Raw genomic sequence first — 17864 nt, 5'->3', positions numbered from 1 at the left:
TACACAGACAGAACATCCGCCTGTATGTGGATGCGAAAGTTCAGGATATTGTGTACAAAATTGGAGGTATGGCCAGGGAACTAGAGACATATTATCAGAGTCTTTTGAGAATGGTGAATGCATTAAATGCGTCAGTTAATGAAGTCGGTAACTAAGTAGCCAACTAAACTGAAAAGGTCAAGGCTGTTGAGTGGAGAATAGATGTATACTTCCTTGTTGTTGAGACGGGAGAGCAGATACATAGTAAAAGGAAGAAGAAATTGACCGGATATATGACAGGCTTATTTCAATAGTGGTTCAAGTACATTTTTGTTCATACCGAGATACAGAATCCTAACTTTAAGACTCTGTATTTCAGAATGAACAAAAATGGACTTGTACCAATATTGAAATAAGCACTTCATATAATGCCTCACACTGTGGAGATGTCTGATAGTATACACCAAGACGTCGACGAAGCAGAAAGTGATTCAACTGCCTAAAGCAGTTCGTGAGAAATTATGGTTGCTGAGGTTAGGGCATATGGATCGACAGCATACACTAAGAGAGACCTTTCAGCCAGTTACTGAATCACTCCGGCAGCTCTCAGCAGAAACAAAAACACACGATAACAAGAGTGTTGTCATTGATGAATTTATTATCTGACACATCCCTGGTAAGATAGATAGAACATTCGACGTCAGCAGGGGAAGACCATACCTGTTGGGTATGCATGCTACAACTGTATCTGATGACACAATACAGATTGGTGATAGACTGTTTGAGAGAACACCTGGCTTAATGAATCTTATTTCCCTAAGACCTATCAAAAAACCTATAAATTATTCAGTTAATGATAGGGAACCATACCGTGAAATACTGCACGAAAAGCCTGAGCAACAAGAAATATAAGCCCATTATAAACCTGTTCCTGGAGGCGAAAACAACAATAACAGCAACAGCAGCAGCGGTGATGGTATTGACACTGAGCATACAGCAGTGAACAATCGAATCCTGCAGTATATGTATTATGACGACCCCAACGAGGTAATAGATTGACTACGGTTCCTTATGGCATCAACTGCTGCAGGTACTATAGCTCATTCGAGTGAGGTTGTTTCAATAATCTCAGAGCTTAGATAGAGAGGTATCATAGAATAAGTATGGAGACAGTAGTCCGAGAAATGCACAAATTGGCACACAAAATATAACCTCATAAGCATGTTATGATTAAAGGGTTGGATGACTTGTGGCAAGCTGATCTTGTAGATATGAGGGAATATTCTCATCAGAATAATGGATTTAAATATATTTTAATGGTTATTATATATATATTATACATATTCCAAATTTCCCTGGGCATTACCTGTCAAAACAAAAATGGGAAGAAAAGTTGCCTATGTTTTTGAGGGTTTGCTACAGACAGGTACGAATTAATGCCCAGACAACCTCCTAACTGATCACTGTAGGGAGTTCTACAATAGGTATTTCAAGACCATGATGCAGCAGTATGGAATACATTACTATTCAACATTCACTCACCTAAAGGCAAGCATCGTGAACATCTGCACAGAACAATAAAAGGTCGAATGTGGGTGCTTTTTAACCTTCAGGGCTCATACAAATGGGCAGATATCCTCCCAGAAATAATTGCTCAGTATAATCGAACCAAACATACCACAATAAAAATGAGACCAATCAATGTTCGTGATAATGGACTCACGGATACGGTGTACTATTGCACTAAGATGCTGGATCCGCGCAAACAGAAATTTAATGTAGGTGATTTGGTGTGTATCTCAAAACACAAGACGGCATCTGAGAAATCATACCTACCAAACTGGTCAACTGAAATATTTACAGTTTCAAAGGTGCAACTAACGAATCCTAGAACTTATATATTGAATGACAGCAAAGCTGAAGAAATTGCAGGCTGCTTCTAGACCGAGGAGCTGCAGAAAACCTCAGAACCGGATGTTTTTCTTGTGGAGAGAGTCACAAGACGTCGGGGAAATAAAGTACTGGTCAAATGGCTTGGTATTCCTGCTACACAAAACAGCTGGATTGATGCCGACGATTTGCTATATAATGGGCATGCATAGTCCACAACCACTGCAGTAGCATAACATGCATGCTAGGAGACGCATTAGAGGGGGTGGTGGTATTCTAAACAAACTGCCAGTAGAATTACACATCCCTGGGTATAAGTACTGTGGACCTGGGACAAAGCTTCAGAAACACTTGGCGTGAGGTGATAAGGGGGTTGATCTACTCGACAAAGCGTGTTTGGAACACGACATTGCAAATGCTGCAAATAAAGATCTGTCAAGTCGCCACATTGCAGGTAGGATTTTAGGTGATAAGGCTAATGCAATATGGAGAAAAATGATATTGGTATAGGTCAACGCATCGCAGCACTTGCAGTTGATAAAACCATGCGTGGAAAAATTAAGTTGGGTTTAGAAGTGATCAATTTCAAGCGAGTTATGAATGCTGCACATTGTGCATAAAACAAGAAGAAGAAGAAGAAGAAGGATAAGGGCGGGAAGCAGAGCTGTTTGAAGAATTGTATCTTGACAGTGTTGTATGCAGCTAAAAACGCAGTGAAGTAGAAAGATGCGGGAAGAGGAATAAGAAGAGGATCGGTTATAACAGCTAGAGTTCTACCAATACCCAAGACATCTGGCGGTTTTACTCCATTTCTCATCCCGGCCCTCTCCACGCTTTCGGCGGTAGATTCCCTTGATGGTGGTGCTGCAGCTATCGCTCGAATGGTCAAGAACGCGCAAAACTCTCAAGCACAGTTAGAAGAGGCAAGAAGACATAACCACAAGTCGCAGCCATTGGAAAAGGACTGTATTGTACAGAAAAGGGCTTTGACTATTAATAAATAAGAAAAGGCCCATTAGCAGTCCTAGCAGATCTACCGCTCATAAATACAGATCCTCTTAAGTTTGTTAGAGTCAAATTCAAGATACCATGACTCCTTCGTGTGTTTATGTAGAATACATTACTGAAGACTATGTGAAAACTGGTGAATGCGGCACTGTGAATTTAGATGTTCCTGGAGGCTCTGGCACCCACTGGGTATCATATGTTATGAAAAATGCGAATACGGCCTACTATTTTGACTCATTTGGTGACCTGCAACCACCAGAAGAATTACAACGATACTTCACTCACAGAAGACATGTGTTCTGCAACTATCGATGCTATCAGGACCTTAATATACACCTCTGTGGACATCTATGCATCCTGTTTCTCTTGACATTCACAAAGAAGAAGAAGCATGCTATATAATGAGAAGGTTTAAACATTCATTCATCAGCTGAGGTTCAGGTGCAATGTCGTATACTTTTACGTTAAAAGAGCGATCATGTGTATTGCATGCAAATTACTTCTCACCAATTGGTTTGAGTGTTGGTGAATGGCGTATTCCATTGATTGTGCTGGAGATGGACAACAGAATTCCAAATATCACTGAGACTAACAATAAACTGCATCTGGATATTAATGGTGAAAAAGATATCATGGAAATAGAACCGGATGCATACAATATTGATGATATAAACAAAGTCTTGAAAAGTCTGGAAAAGGTATTGAACTACGTGCAAACATCTATACACTTAAATCCGAAATAAGGACTGTAAATGAAACGATTGACTTTAACCAGAAAAGTTAAATAGGGCGCCTGCTGGGTTTCACAAAACGGCAGGTTTTGAAGAAGGATCCAAGTAAACTTTACAAATCAGATCAGACAGTGGACATACTCCCCGTCAGCACAATCTGTATCAAGTGTAACATTGCAATGATAGTCTGATTCACACTATTTATGGATTCTTCCCCTCAGTTGCAAAAGGGTATAAGATTGTTGAGATCTCTGCCAATGCAATATACCTTCCAGTGACAGCTCGGACATTGAACTCTTTGGAGCTGCGTATCGTGGACCAGAATAATCCAACTTGTTGACTTTTGTGGCGAGGAAATCACTGTACAATTACATCTAAGACAGGATGGGTATACGGTATAAAACAAGTGTACGCAATCCACAGCATGCCACTAGCCACTTCACTACCAAACAGCAAAGTGATAACACGTGCGAGCTACGAGTTTCTTAAATCAGTTGGCTTGAAATATCATAATAACGTTCTCACTCAAATGACCAGTCCAGTAGAGTATGATAAGAGAATTATTCGTCAGGAATACTTCTCTCATAAATCTTACACTTCAACCACACTTAACAAGAACAATGAAATCATGATTGTCATCCAGCACCAACACGCACTCACAGTTTCATGCGAGAGTTTCATATATTTAAAGGGGTCTTTCAAAAAAGCTGACAACAGAGATACAGTGGGATCCAAGTTGATACTTAAAGCTTTAGCATTCCTGTCCTAAGACATATGCTATGAACTCAATGGGTCTGAGATCGATGGTACACGCAATGTCAGTATAACAGCAACCCTTAAAAAATACATCGCGGCATCACCCGCAGATTTGCATAGCTTAGAAAATGCAGGATGATTCATAGACGATCCAGAGGATAGAACAGTTGACGAGTACAAGCGATTTACTGCCTGCGTACCTCTAAAAATGCTTATGGAGAACTTTGAGGACATGAGACATATTATTATGAATGCTAAACAGGAATTCGTTCTGGTGCACAGTGCGACAGAGAATAACTCATACATTCAAGGAGCTGGAGAGGAGAATATGATCATAATCAGCAAGATAATATGGAAAATGTCTCATATCAGTGTATCAGACAAGGAGTGTTTTAAAAGATTCAAAGTCCTGAATTCAGGTACATCAATGTCACTGACATTTCTCTCATAGGAGGTTTTCGAGTACCCAGTGTTACCGACTGCAAGCAGATAAACATGGGCTATTAAAACCTCCTGCCATCTAGAGACGCCTAGATTCATCATACTTGCATTTCAGACTGATAGAAGAGGTAATATAGCAAATGATTCCACTGTGTTCAGCAGCTACTAGCTAACTAATGCCAAAGTCTACCTCAATTCAGAATTCTACCCATATGACAATTTAATTCTGCAGTGGAATCAAAATGTATACAGTCTAGTGTGTGGCATGTATGCAAGGTTTCATGCTTCTTACTACGAAATTGCTGAAGGAGAGGGTGGAGGATTTCTACTCAGCCCACCTAAGTTCAAGGAGCTTTCACCGATCATTGTAATAGACTGCTCGAAACAGAAGGAGATAATTAAGTCTGGGCTTATAGATATGTGAATTGAATTTGAATCATCAACAAATTTCTCAGAACACACTGCCGTGTATGATCTAGTTGTACATGACAGTGTGATCAACTACTGCCTGCTCACAGGTGTTGTGCAACGAGCTGTATAAACGAATAGGTGCTGCACCATACGTAGAGCATTTCACAATGACATCACCAAGGTATTTCCAGTATGTGTGGTGTGCTAAGACACAGAAGAGTGCAAATTGGTTAACACATTTCTACCATGGAATTCACTGGGATTTTCCTGGCATACCCTATAAAGATATTGACTGTGCTTAAATTATTCGATTGCATGAATACCATCACCTACATGAAGAGGAAGGAGAAGATCTCATGGATGTGCCGAATCTTTAAGTTTGCTGCTATTCAAGACCTGGAATTGTACTGGTGTCCTTCTCTCCATCGACTCAAGAACATGTACCAAAAAAATGTTGCTGTATCTGCTTATGAAAATGTAAAATTACTTTTAAGTTGGATGAGAAATAAATGATTTTTTCCTAACAATGCTTGTATACATTATTTTTTGAGACCTACGTCCCTAGCATGTAAGTTTAACGATGATACTATACCTGCTTCCATCTATACCTGCATTCCACTGGAACTGTGTGAGCCATTTACCACAGCTTTGTGCGCTGTCAACATGGGACTAGCAGTACCAGTGCTATTAATATGTACGCTTTCACATTCCTCTCCCATTGCCTGCAGTGAATTCTCCGAAAATGTGTGTGTTAAAGGCGATATGTTTGTAGATGTGCACGTGCAGATGTGACTGCAGAATGTTCACAGATATGTTTTAGCAAAAAAAAAGGATTATGTATTTTTTAAATAACAAAAGTGATGTAGGGTAACGAATTTTTTTTTCTTTATTCAATTCAATCCAGTTCTTGAGCTTACAATTTAGTTAGTGATGTGCAATAGACATATAGGCCTTGAGACACAGCTGAGTTCAATGCAGAGATACTTTTAACTTATTAGTAGAACTAACACATGTTGGAAATTCCTCGAAGGGAATGTTTTTTTTTTTCCTTATAGAGTCATACCTGAAACTAAAGCAGAGGTATAGACTAACTTACACACTAAATACTATTACTAATGAAATTCCATCCAAACAGACTATATTGAACCAAACTGCTCTGTGAATTAGTGTACTCTTACTTAACTAGATGGCTCTAAATAATTTTAAGTACATATTTTCCATGAAATAATTAATTAATTGAGTGGCTTCAACTTAATAAGACAAGTTCTATATACATATATATTTGAAGTATAGATTTTTCATTAAATACTTTAATAACAACAGCTTAACTAATGAGCTCTAAATCTTTTTTTTTACTGGGTGCCTATAGACATTTTTCACCACAGACAGCTGAAATATTTTAATAATAACAATTAATTGGGTGGCTTTAAAGCATCCAATCCAAACAGATCTACTAACAAAAAAGAACTGATATGGATGGAATTCAAACTACTTTGACTGGATAGCTAGTGGTAGGTGAAGCTTAAACACTACTCTATTTACACACACACACACACACACACACACACACACACACACTTGAATAATAAAAGAGAGGCAATAATATTTTTTCAGCACATTGTGCTTATGTATAAATAAAGTCACTATAATTTTTTTATTTTCCAGCACATGGTGTAAATAATTTTTATATTTATTTAGTTTTTTCAGCACTTGGTGTTTATCTATATATAAAACTAGATGAGTTACATATTCATAGATATTTTACGCTCACATACATACGCACACACATTCATACATATTTTTACACTCCCACATAGCCACACAAACTCACACCTCACATCACACACATAACCAATAATTAAACTATGATAAAAGAGACATACTGTTTGATACATAAACACCCCCCCACCCCATTCACACATTCGCTCTCTCTCTATCGCTCAATCAGAGTCCCCCACCTCTATTTTCACTTCAAGTAAACAGTGTGAGTATGGGTGGGTTTCCACCCCATCCTCATAAATGGCTCTTTTATCGTCATGAGGAGACAATCTGACTTTAGATTGCAGTACAGTATACACCTCGTGACCTTGTGATCGAATACTAGTTTGCTTAACGATGTGTGGAGGAGCGTCTTGAACACTGCAACCGTACAGGTACTGCAAATCATCTTCCACCGTGAGGCCACGAGATGCCGCACGTCGAAGACCCTTTGCCTGCATCTGGGTGCCGCCATCTATTGTATAATGTGCATACATTTTGGACCTCAATCCCACAAACTCTACAATCGGTAAACCATTCGCCTCGTCTTTCAGGAGACTGAGAACCTTCTTGTTCTTATGAACAGTACCGTAAGGATTATTGGCTTCATAAGAAGATGTGTCTAATTCTTTACCATGGCGCCTAATTATTTCATATGAATCACACTTCTTGATCCATTAGATAAATCTGTCTGTATCCATTTAAAGCAACTTTGGTTCTATGAAATGAGGTCTCGCAAACACGTTATTGGAGATATCCAATATGCACATTTCCAAATAAACAGACTTCATAAACTCTACTGCAGTCTTCAACATCTCCACAGCAGCAAGGTTTTCATTGAAGATTGTGGCACACTTAAAATTTTGCCTAGCGATACACTTTATCACGCCATAACGCCCTTCCCATGAGGTTCTAATCAAAATATCGCGTTCATTTCTTACATTCTGCATAGTTTTCCCGAAATTGGAACTGCTCAATAATTTATAAAAATCTTTTTCAAAATCATTACTCGAAACCGCCCTCTTTCCGGTATTTATTTCAATATCTCCTCAACCAGGGGGATTGCCTGAAGAAAATAGCCCAGGTGATCCTAATGAGCTTCACCCCTAACCTGAGACACTGCTGGAGATTATGACAATGAATAATATACCTCTGCTTATCTTCAACAGTAGCCAACAGTTTAGGGACGGTGCTTCCTCGCACAATTTGTTGCTCTGGACATAATGGCAAGTGGCTTGTCTTTCCAAGCAAATTATTAGGATCTGTGATGTCTGCCTCAAGCACATGCCCTATATTATAATGGGCTGCAAGACCCATTATTTTTCCACCTAATCCCTTCAATTAATCTTCAGGCACCCATCGAAACCCATCAACCAGCAGTGGCTGAATCATGGCTGGCCCATATAAGTTATTTATAAGTAACTACATAATGTAACTCGAATGAAGGGATGCATTAAACCCAACACCCATCTATGGGTTATTTGCCTTGGCATGCCTGTGGACACATTGACGAAGTCCTCCACAGATCTTGCGCTCAGAAAATAGAAGCATTGCAGTATCAGTCAAAAGTTCGATTCTGTTCCCCATTTTTTTGAGCATAGCGCCCCAGGACAAACCAGGTGCCCAGAGAGTATGTGGCCATACATACACTCTGGAACTTTTCGAAAACATCTGCAAGCAAATGCACGTCTGTGTCTACGTATAGTCTTGCATATTCTCCCAAACTGGGGATGTTGAATTCCCACCAGACATTCTTGGCACGCTCACAATCTGCTGTGGTTATGGCGTCGCCTGTGAGAGTACTGGTAAATGTAGAATTGTTGGGAAGCCTGGTTTCATTGAGTTTCGCCATACTATCAAGATACTCGTATGTGAAAACTCCTTTCCTAGTCGCAAGTTGGAACTTTTCCTCATCAGGAAATGCAGATCGAGCGTTCCTGTAAACCTTTTTCCTGTTGCAGCAATGTCAGAGATTTGATGTTTTACCAGATTCCTGTTATTCACAGTATACTCGTGATATGGTCATACAGGAAAATCCCCAATTCATCGTTATCTCGGAATGCTGTGTCCCATCGCTCGTTGGCCGACTAAACATCACGCCCAAACTCATTTAAATATTCATAACTTGCCATTGTAGCAGGAGTAACTGATCTAACAATTGTGCCAGACACTTGATGTCTTACATAGGCATTGCCGATGGCATCACCGTATTCTGTATATTTACATATCTCTGTATTTGAATATGCACACCTAAAGAAGTTTCTTTGGCGCTTCAGTGTATATTGCATCACAGTTACAAGTGAAAAGTGACACGTGTGAAAATACGAGGGTTGGAATTTTGATAGTTTCAACTATTTATTTACAGCTCGTTCAGTTCTGAAATCGAGTTGAAATTAAGAGGGCTTAAGTCAGGGGAGTGCATTAGGTAGTTTAGCACTTAGCACCCCATCAGTCCAACAAATCTGTAGCAGAATGACATTTTCACTCTGCAGCAGAGTGTGTGCTGATATGAAACTTCCTGGCAGAAGTAAAGCTTTGAGGACCAGGCGTGAGTCATGCTTCGGTAGCTCAGATGGCAGAGCACTTGCCCGCAAAAAGCAAAGGTCCCGAGTTCGAGTCTCGGTCGGGCGCACAGTTTTGATCTGCCAGGAAGTTTCAAGTCAGTAGCAACTTGCACTGTACAATGAGTTATATACTATGCTGGCGACTACTTTGATGGTCAGTACAACATTTAAACACGTTTCTATTTTGTACGAGCTGTGATTGCCACTATTATATTTGCAACCCTCGTAAATGATAAGAAAAGCAAAGGTGTTGCAGTAAACACGGATCTGCAAACAAGCTGTTTGTTGGATAAATGCAAATGTGCAGTTATGAGCCGCCATTTACTTCATTAAGCATCAATGTCTTAGTTAATACAAACGTATCTAAAATGTAAACTTTTCGATTAAGTTCCTATCTAATTGTGCTCAAATTTCACCCATGGCCTACCTTACATTGCAGAATGTTGGATATGTGGTAGATGCATGGTGGTGCAAGTGCACATTTTGCTGCTGATGTAAGACTATATCTAATGTGTCAATTATGTCCAAAAATCAGCTGATTACATCTTGAAGAGACAGAAATTACGAAACGAGATATTGGATTGTCGATACAGTGTAGGTATCCAGATATCGATCCTGTGCCGGACAGATCGAGTCTACCTTTACGCGTCTCTGCTTCTGTTAATCAGTGTTGGTGATGGGACAGCCCCATTCCAGTACAAAGGTGCGACTTGGTGCTCGCTGTCCGATTATGCGCGAAGCTAGTTAGTCGAGCCTGAGCAAGCCTGCAGGGCAGGTCATGTGTTCTGGAGAGTGAATTAGTTTTATGATGTTGCAAACATGCAGAGTCCCGTTGAGCATTTATAAAGAGAGGATCGCGAGTGTGCACGCATTAGGCGATCGGAAATACAAAGGCATTAGTTAATGGGGCTAAAATTATTTACATAGACAGGGGATGACTTTAAATTATGTATGACCGTAAGGGACATACCGGTAATGAGAAACATGATTCAGTAAGTGTTTAATGCTGAACGCGATTGCAGACCGAATGTGATTAGGCTCGTAGCGATTATTTTTTCTTGTGATTTAAGTACAGGAACTTTAAAAAAGAATGACCTGATTTCTAAACTCCGTATTTATTGATAAAAACGTACTACAAATATGCGATGAACTGCAAAATACTCACAAAATATTGAAGTCTTAGCTATGCTATTACAAATGCTCTATGTGTCCACCAGCAGCAGCAGAAAGATCTAGACGATAGTGAAATTCGTTAAAAACTTTACACAGTGTATCTGCTGTTTTCAAATGCTGCCGAACTAGATGTTTCCACAACTTCAGTAGGACTCCAATGAATTCATTTTCCAATAGGATGGAGCTCCACCGTACTGGCACAACAGTGTACGCAGTTTCTCAGTGACGCTGTGCCTCAACGCTGGAAATGGTGGCCGGGACGCCGAAACACTGCCCTGCAGTCTTGGCCTCCAAGACCGATGGACATGACGCCATGCGATTTTTACCTGTGGGCAATGTGAAGGTGTTGTGTACATAGTTTCGCGTAGTCAGCATGTAAACAACTTTCCCACTAGAGCGCGCCCCACTAAGCACAACAGCGCAGGCGCAGCGCTCATCCATCTCCGCACTACGAGATGGCGCTGCCATAAAGATGGGCCAAATTCTGCTTCCGCCGATCCGCGTATTAATATGTAATGCAGCCAATGAGATTGCTGGTAACGTAGAACCTTTCCTCCTCACGGATCACACTCGCGCAGTGATGCCTGAACGCTCGAGGTATTATAACAAGTGTACAGACCACCGATTAGTCAGTCTGCATTAGTCTGTACAAGTCTGCATTTATCTGCACCTGTCTGTACCAGCCTACATTAGTCTGTACCAGTCTATAGTCAAGTTTCAGTCCGTGCCTAATAGGATTACCATATTCCTGTACATAGCCATGAAGATAAATGAACAGACACTTTGACAAGTATCAGACATATGTGAGAATAAGATTAACGTACTAAGACCAAAGGAACTTCAGATTGTCAATTGTAAACAGCATCCAGAATCAAGTTACGTAATATCTATACGTTTTATTATTTTAATAAATGTGTGTAAAAATTAATCAAGTTCTGTTTAAAGTTGGTCACCGTCAACCTGCTACTCTAAGCGTGCAAGTGGCATTTCTATCGTCTGACCTAACGGCAGAAGATAAACACAGTACGATAAGGCCACAAGACATATTGCTGACACTAGCCTACTTCGTTAGAGCGACAAGTCAAATAATCTGATGGTGTGTGTACCGAAGGTCTTACAGTACGCACATCACAGAAGGAAACTGTGTTAATCACATGAAGGTGTGAAGAACAGAATAACAGCCGCCATAACTTCTGTAAAATCTGTTGGGGGCCTCATCCGAGATGTGAAGGCGGCTTTGCTGCACCTATCGAGCGTGCAGGGTGTTGTCGTTTGGAAGCTCTGGCTCACGTCGGCACTAACGCTGCCTGTCGCGTGGGTTCTGAGGCCATCCTCAGTTCATACAGGCGGCTGGTGCAGCTGTGAAGACTACTAACCTCGTGCGTGGGTTGCAAGCAGAATTCGCAACTTGCAGCTCTGTTCGCAGAGTCGATAGTGGTCCTTCGTTTTGGAGCCAAGTGGAGGGTGTCAAGCAAAGGCTTCGTCGACTCTGTGACGGTCTTGGCTGCAGATTTCTACAGCTGCGACTCCCCTTGGTAGGTCAGGGGTGCACTACCCAAAGGAAGCACCTACTGGGGAAGCAGAGTACTTGCGGAGTGCACATGAAGGTTTTTTAGGCTAGATAGTAGTTTGAGGTGCTCTGACGAACACTCGCTAGTCGATATATGGCAAGGGAACTCAGACGGCGTTCAAAAAAAAAAAAAAAAAAAGGTTCAAATGGCTCTGAGCACTATGGGACTTAACATCTCTGGTCATCAGTCCCCTAGAACTTAGAACTACTTAAACCTAACTAACCTAAGGACATCACACACATCCATGCCCGAGGCAGGATTCGAACCTGCGACCGTAGCAGTCGCGCGGTTCAGGACTGGACGGCGTTCAGAATAACGTCACTTCGACTGTCACAATTTTATCAGTAAACTATCGAAGTGTTCTTAATAAAGTTTCCGAATTTACTGCATTCCAAGATAGTTCTCGTGCTCAAATTATTCTTGGAACTGAGAGCTGCCTGAAACCCAAAGAGAAAGGTTCTGAGATATTTAGTGGAACATATATCGGAAAGACAAATTAAGAGGCCATAGGAGGGGGGAGTGTTCATTGCAGAATCGCTAGCATATTTCTAGAAGACGATCTGTGACGTCAGTATGCACGTGCGGGCTAGACGCTGTGAAGTCAGCATTTGCTCGCTCGTGGGCTATACACGTGGCGCATGCCCCGTTAGAATCGCTTGAGAGAGAAGGCTTTGCAACATCACTCTCTCAGCACTTGACAAGATATTGCCTCTGTAGAGGTCGAAGTTGAGTGTGAAAGTGAAGTCATCTGGTAGCGTACAACAGAAGTAGGTGAAGCCAAGCTAATTGTTGGATGTTTTTACCGACCACCAGTTTCCGCTGTAACAGTTCTAGAGTCATTCAGGGATAGTCTACAGCCGGTAGCTCGTAAATATCCAAATCTGCACTACTACTTGGAGGCGACTTCAAACTACCGAATGTAGACTGGGATGTCATGGATTCATTGCGGGGGTACAAACAGACAGTCTTGCGAAATACTTTTGAACATGTTTTCTCAAAACTGTCTTGAGCATCCAGCTCGGCAACCCAAGCGCAATTGAAATATCTTAGACCTTGTAGCTACAGATAGGACGGACGTTATCGACAATGTAAGTACAGAAATAGGGATTAGCTATCTTGATGGCATTGTAGCAACTATGGTAGCAAGAGTTAATAAATAAGTCAAGAAGGATGGGAAAGTGTTTCTGCCAGCTAGAGCAAAAAAAACAGTTGGTAACATCTCACTTACACAGTAAATTGGCATCACTTAGTTTCAGTAAGATGGAGCAGAGGAATTATGAGCAAAGTTTCAGCAGACTGTAAATCGCGATCTGGAGAGTTATGTGCATAGTAAGTGGATAAGGATGGAAAAGACACACTATGATTTAATAACGAAATTCGGAAGATGCTGAGGAAGCAGAGGTTGTTGCTCTCTCAGTTCTAAAAGGAACGCACAAATGACGACAAGCAAAGGTGCGTTTGTAAAACGATCTATGCGCAAAGCATACAACAACTACCAACGTCACATCTTAGCAAAAGATCTCTCAGAAAACCCGAGGAAATTCTGACTCTATGTAAAATCGCCAGGCTGGTCTAAGGCTTCCATTCAGTCCCTTGTTGACCAGTCTGGTGTGGCAGTTGAAGACAGCAAAACGAAAGTCGAAGTTATAAATTTCACGTTCAAGAAATCGTTCATACAGGAGAATAGCACAAGCATACCGACATTTGACTGATTGACAGACTCCCGTATGGACGATATAGTAGTAAACACCCCTGGCGTAGAGAAACAACTGAAAGATTTTAAAGCACATAAATCACCAGGTCCCTTAACTAGTTTGCACTTATCATGAATCTGTCGCCCGGCACAAAGTCACCGAAAAAGCACAGGTGATTCAGGTATATAAGAACAATAAAAGAACAGACCCGCAAAATTAAAGACCAATATCCTTAACTTCAGTTTGCTGCACAATCCTTGAACACGTTTTCAGTTCGAATATGATAAACTTCCTTGAGCCTGAGAAGCTTATGTCCACGAATGAGCATGGTTTTAGAAAGTATCGCTTTTGCAAAACTCAGCATATCCTTTTCTCACATGATATACTGCGAACTATGGATGAAGGGCAAGAGGCAGATTCCATATTTCTAGATTTCTGGAAAGCATTTGACACTCCTTAAATAACAGAATCGAGTATGTTGTCCTCGACGGCGAGTGTTCATCAGAGACAAGAGTATCGTCAGGAGTGCCCCAGGGAACTGTGATTGGACCGCTGTTGTTCTCTATATAAATAAATGACTTGGCGGACACGGTGGACAGCAATCTGCGGTTGTTTGCTAATGATGACGTGGTGTACGGTAAGATGTCGAAGTTGAATTACTGTAGGAAGATGCAAGACGACTTAGACAAAATTTCCAGTTGGTGTGATGAATAGTAGCTAGACCTAAATGTGGGCAAATGTAAGTTGATGCGGATGAGTAGGAAAATTAAACCTGTAATGTTCGGATACAGTATTGCTAGGGTCCTGTTTGACACAGTCAAGTTGTTTAAATACGAGGGTTGTCCAGAAAGTAAGTTCCGATCGGTCGCTAAATGGAAACCACAGTGAAAATCAGAAACATTTTATTTGCAAGAGTTAGCTACACCTTCCAGATACTTCTCTACATAGTCGCCACTCCGACTTAGACATTTGTTGGAGCGTTATACCAAATTTCCAACAACATCGTCATAGAAGGCAGCTGCCGGTGCTTTCCTAAATTCTCTCAAAAATGGTTCAAATGGTTCTGAGCACTATGGGACTCAACTGCTGTGGTCATCAGTCCCCTAGGACTTAGAACTACTTAAACCTAACTAACCTAAAGACATCACACACATCCATGCCCGAGGCAGGATTCGAACCTGCGACCGTAGCAGTCGCACGGTTCCGGACTGCGCGCCTAGAACCGCGAGACCACCGCGGCCGGCGATAATTCTCTCCGCTGTCAGTTATGTTAGGTGGGATGCATTCATTAATGCGAAGCCTCTCACCAGGCCTTCCTAAATGGCGGGAGACATAGTTGTCCTAGGTACCTTTCCTCGCTCAGAGTGCGCACACATCTCCAAAGAGCGTCTTGATGCTATCGACGGTCATACTAGAGACACTACCCAACATATCTGTGCAAAGCTTCATCAGGTTTTCACTATGGTGTTTATTTCGCGACCAATCGGAACTTACTTTCTGGACAACCCTCATATGTGTACGTAATGTTGCAAAGCGATATGAGGTGGAACGAGCATCAGAACTGTGGTAGGGAAGGCGAATGGTCGACTTCGGTTTATTCGGAGGATTTTAGGAAAGTGTGGCTAACTTGGAATGGAGACCGCATGTAGGATGCTGGTGTGACCTATTAGTGAGTATTGCTTGCGTATTTGGGATCCGTACCAGTTTGGCCTGAAGCAAGTCATCGGAGAAATTCAGAGGCGGGCTGCTTCCTTTTTTTTACTGGTAGGTTCGAACAACACAGAATTGTTACAAAGATACTTTGGGAAGTCAAATGGGAATCCCTGGCGGGTAGGCGACATTCTTTTCGAGAAACACTATTGAGAAAATTTAGAGGACCAGTTGACTGTCGAACGATTCTACTGCTGCCAACATGCACTGCGTGAAACGACCACGATGGTAAAATACGAGAAATTAGAACTCCTACAGGGGCCTACAAACAGTCGGTTTTCCCTCGCTCTATTTGCAAGAGGAACAGCTAAGAAAATGACAAGTAGATGTACAGGGTGTCCTCCGCCACGCTTCGTATGGTGGCTTGCAGAGTATCTATGTAGATGTAGAGGTAGAAATACGCCTGGAGAGAAAGCCGATAAACCTCAAAGTGGCTACCAGTAAGACAGTGTATGGAACCTCATCATCTCCACGATTTGTTCTAATCGAAGACGACAGAGTGTGGCAACGGCCTTGGCGAGTGGTAATACAGAGATTTCCGCGGTTCCACCAGGGAGGGCGCTGCCACCAAGAAGTACGTTCCGCCTATCAACTTGATTTTGACACATGCGCAGAATACTCCCAACGCACTATATATTGCAGGGTGAGGCAAATCTTCATCCCTATCTGCTCCTTTTCCTCCAGCATCTGCGCATCCATTACACTGTCCACAGGCTTGACTCCCCCCACCCCCTGATATCCTCCTTCCTCTCCACCCCCTGCCCATTGCCGCTCCTTCTTCACTGTATCCCTCCCTCTTTTCACCTCCACGCCCTCCATCTCCCTCATCAGGGCAATTTCCAGCACGTCCCCTCCCAGATGAACTTTGCCATGACACCTGCCCTTCCTACCAACTGTAGCCTGACCTTGTCCCCCCCCCCCCTCCCCATCGCAAGTGCCCCCCTTTTCCTTCTTCCAGAGTGGATTTTCCTCCTTCTCCTCCTGAGTTCCTGCACCCCCTCCTTGGCTGTCTTCCTCTCCTATCCCTTCCCCAGCCCCCCTTCAGTGCTCCCCCCCACTTCATCCACCTTTCTCTCCCCTCCTTTTTGCTTCCTTTTCCCTCTCCGTCGTCCCCCACCCCTGGCAGATCCTCCAAGGTTCTTATTTATCATCAAATGTGCTGCATTAGTGTTGTGCCCAGTGCCATTTATGCAGTGTCATCAGAGCTGTGGTTTTAATTGTGTGCTCGACCTGTATACAGGGTGTTACAAAAAGGTACAGCCAAACTTTCAGGAAACATTCCTCACACACAAATAAAGAAAAAATGTTATGTGGACATGTGTCCAGAAACGCTTAATTTGCATCTTAGAGCTCATTTTAGTTTCGTCAGTATGTACTGTACTTCCTCGATTCACCACCAGTTGGCCCAATTGAAGGAAGGTAATGGTGACTGCGGTGCTTGTGTTGAAATGCGACTCATTGCTCTACAGTACTAGCATCAAGCACATCAGTACGTAGCATCAACAGGTTAGTGTTCATCACGAACGTGGTTTTGCAGTCAGTGCAATGTTTACAAATGCGGAGTTGGCAGATGCCCATTTGATGTATGGATTAGCACAGGGCAATAGCCGTGGCGCGGTGCGTTTGTATCGAGACAGATTTCCAAAACAAAGGCGTCCGGACAGGAACACATTCGAAGCAATTGATCGGCGTCTTAGGGAGCACGGAACATTCCAGCCTATGTCTCGCGACTGGGGAAGACCTAGAACGATGAGGACATCTGCAATGGACGAGGCAATTCTTTGTGCAGTTGACGATAACCCTAATGTCAGCGTCAGAGAAGTTGCTGCTGTACAAGGTAACGTTGACTACGTCACTGTATGGAGAGTGCTACGGGAGAACCAGTTGTTTCCGTCCCATGTACAGCGTGTGCAGGCACTATCAGCAGCTGATTGGCCTCCACGGGTACACTTCTGCGAATGGTTCATCCAAAAATGTGCCAATCCTCATTTCAGTGCAAATGTTCTCTTTACGGATGAGGCTTCATTCCAACGTGATCAAATTGTAAATTTTCACAATCAACATGTGTGGGCTGACGAGAATCCGCACGCAATTGTGCAATCACGTCATCAACACAGATTTTCTGTGAACGTTTGGCCAGGCATTGTTGGTGATGTCTTGATTGGGCCCCATGTTCTT

Source organism: Schistocerca gregaria, chromosome 3 (genome assembly GCF_023897955.1).
Source record: "Schistocerca gregaria isolate iqSchGreg1 chromosome 3, iqSchGreg1.2, whole genome shotgun sequence".
Classification (NCBI taxonomy): domain Eukaryota; kingdom Metazoa; phylum Arthropoda; class Insecta; order Orthoptera; family Acrididae; genus Schistocerca; species Schistocerca gregaria.
Note: the sequence above shows the minus strand (reverse complement) of the source record.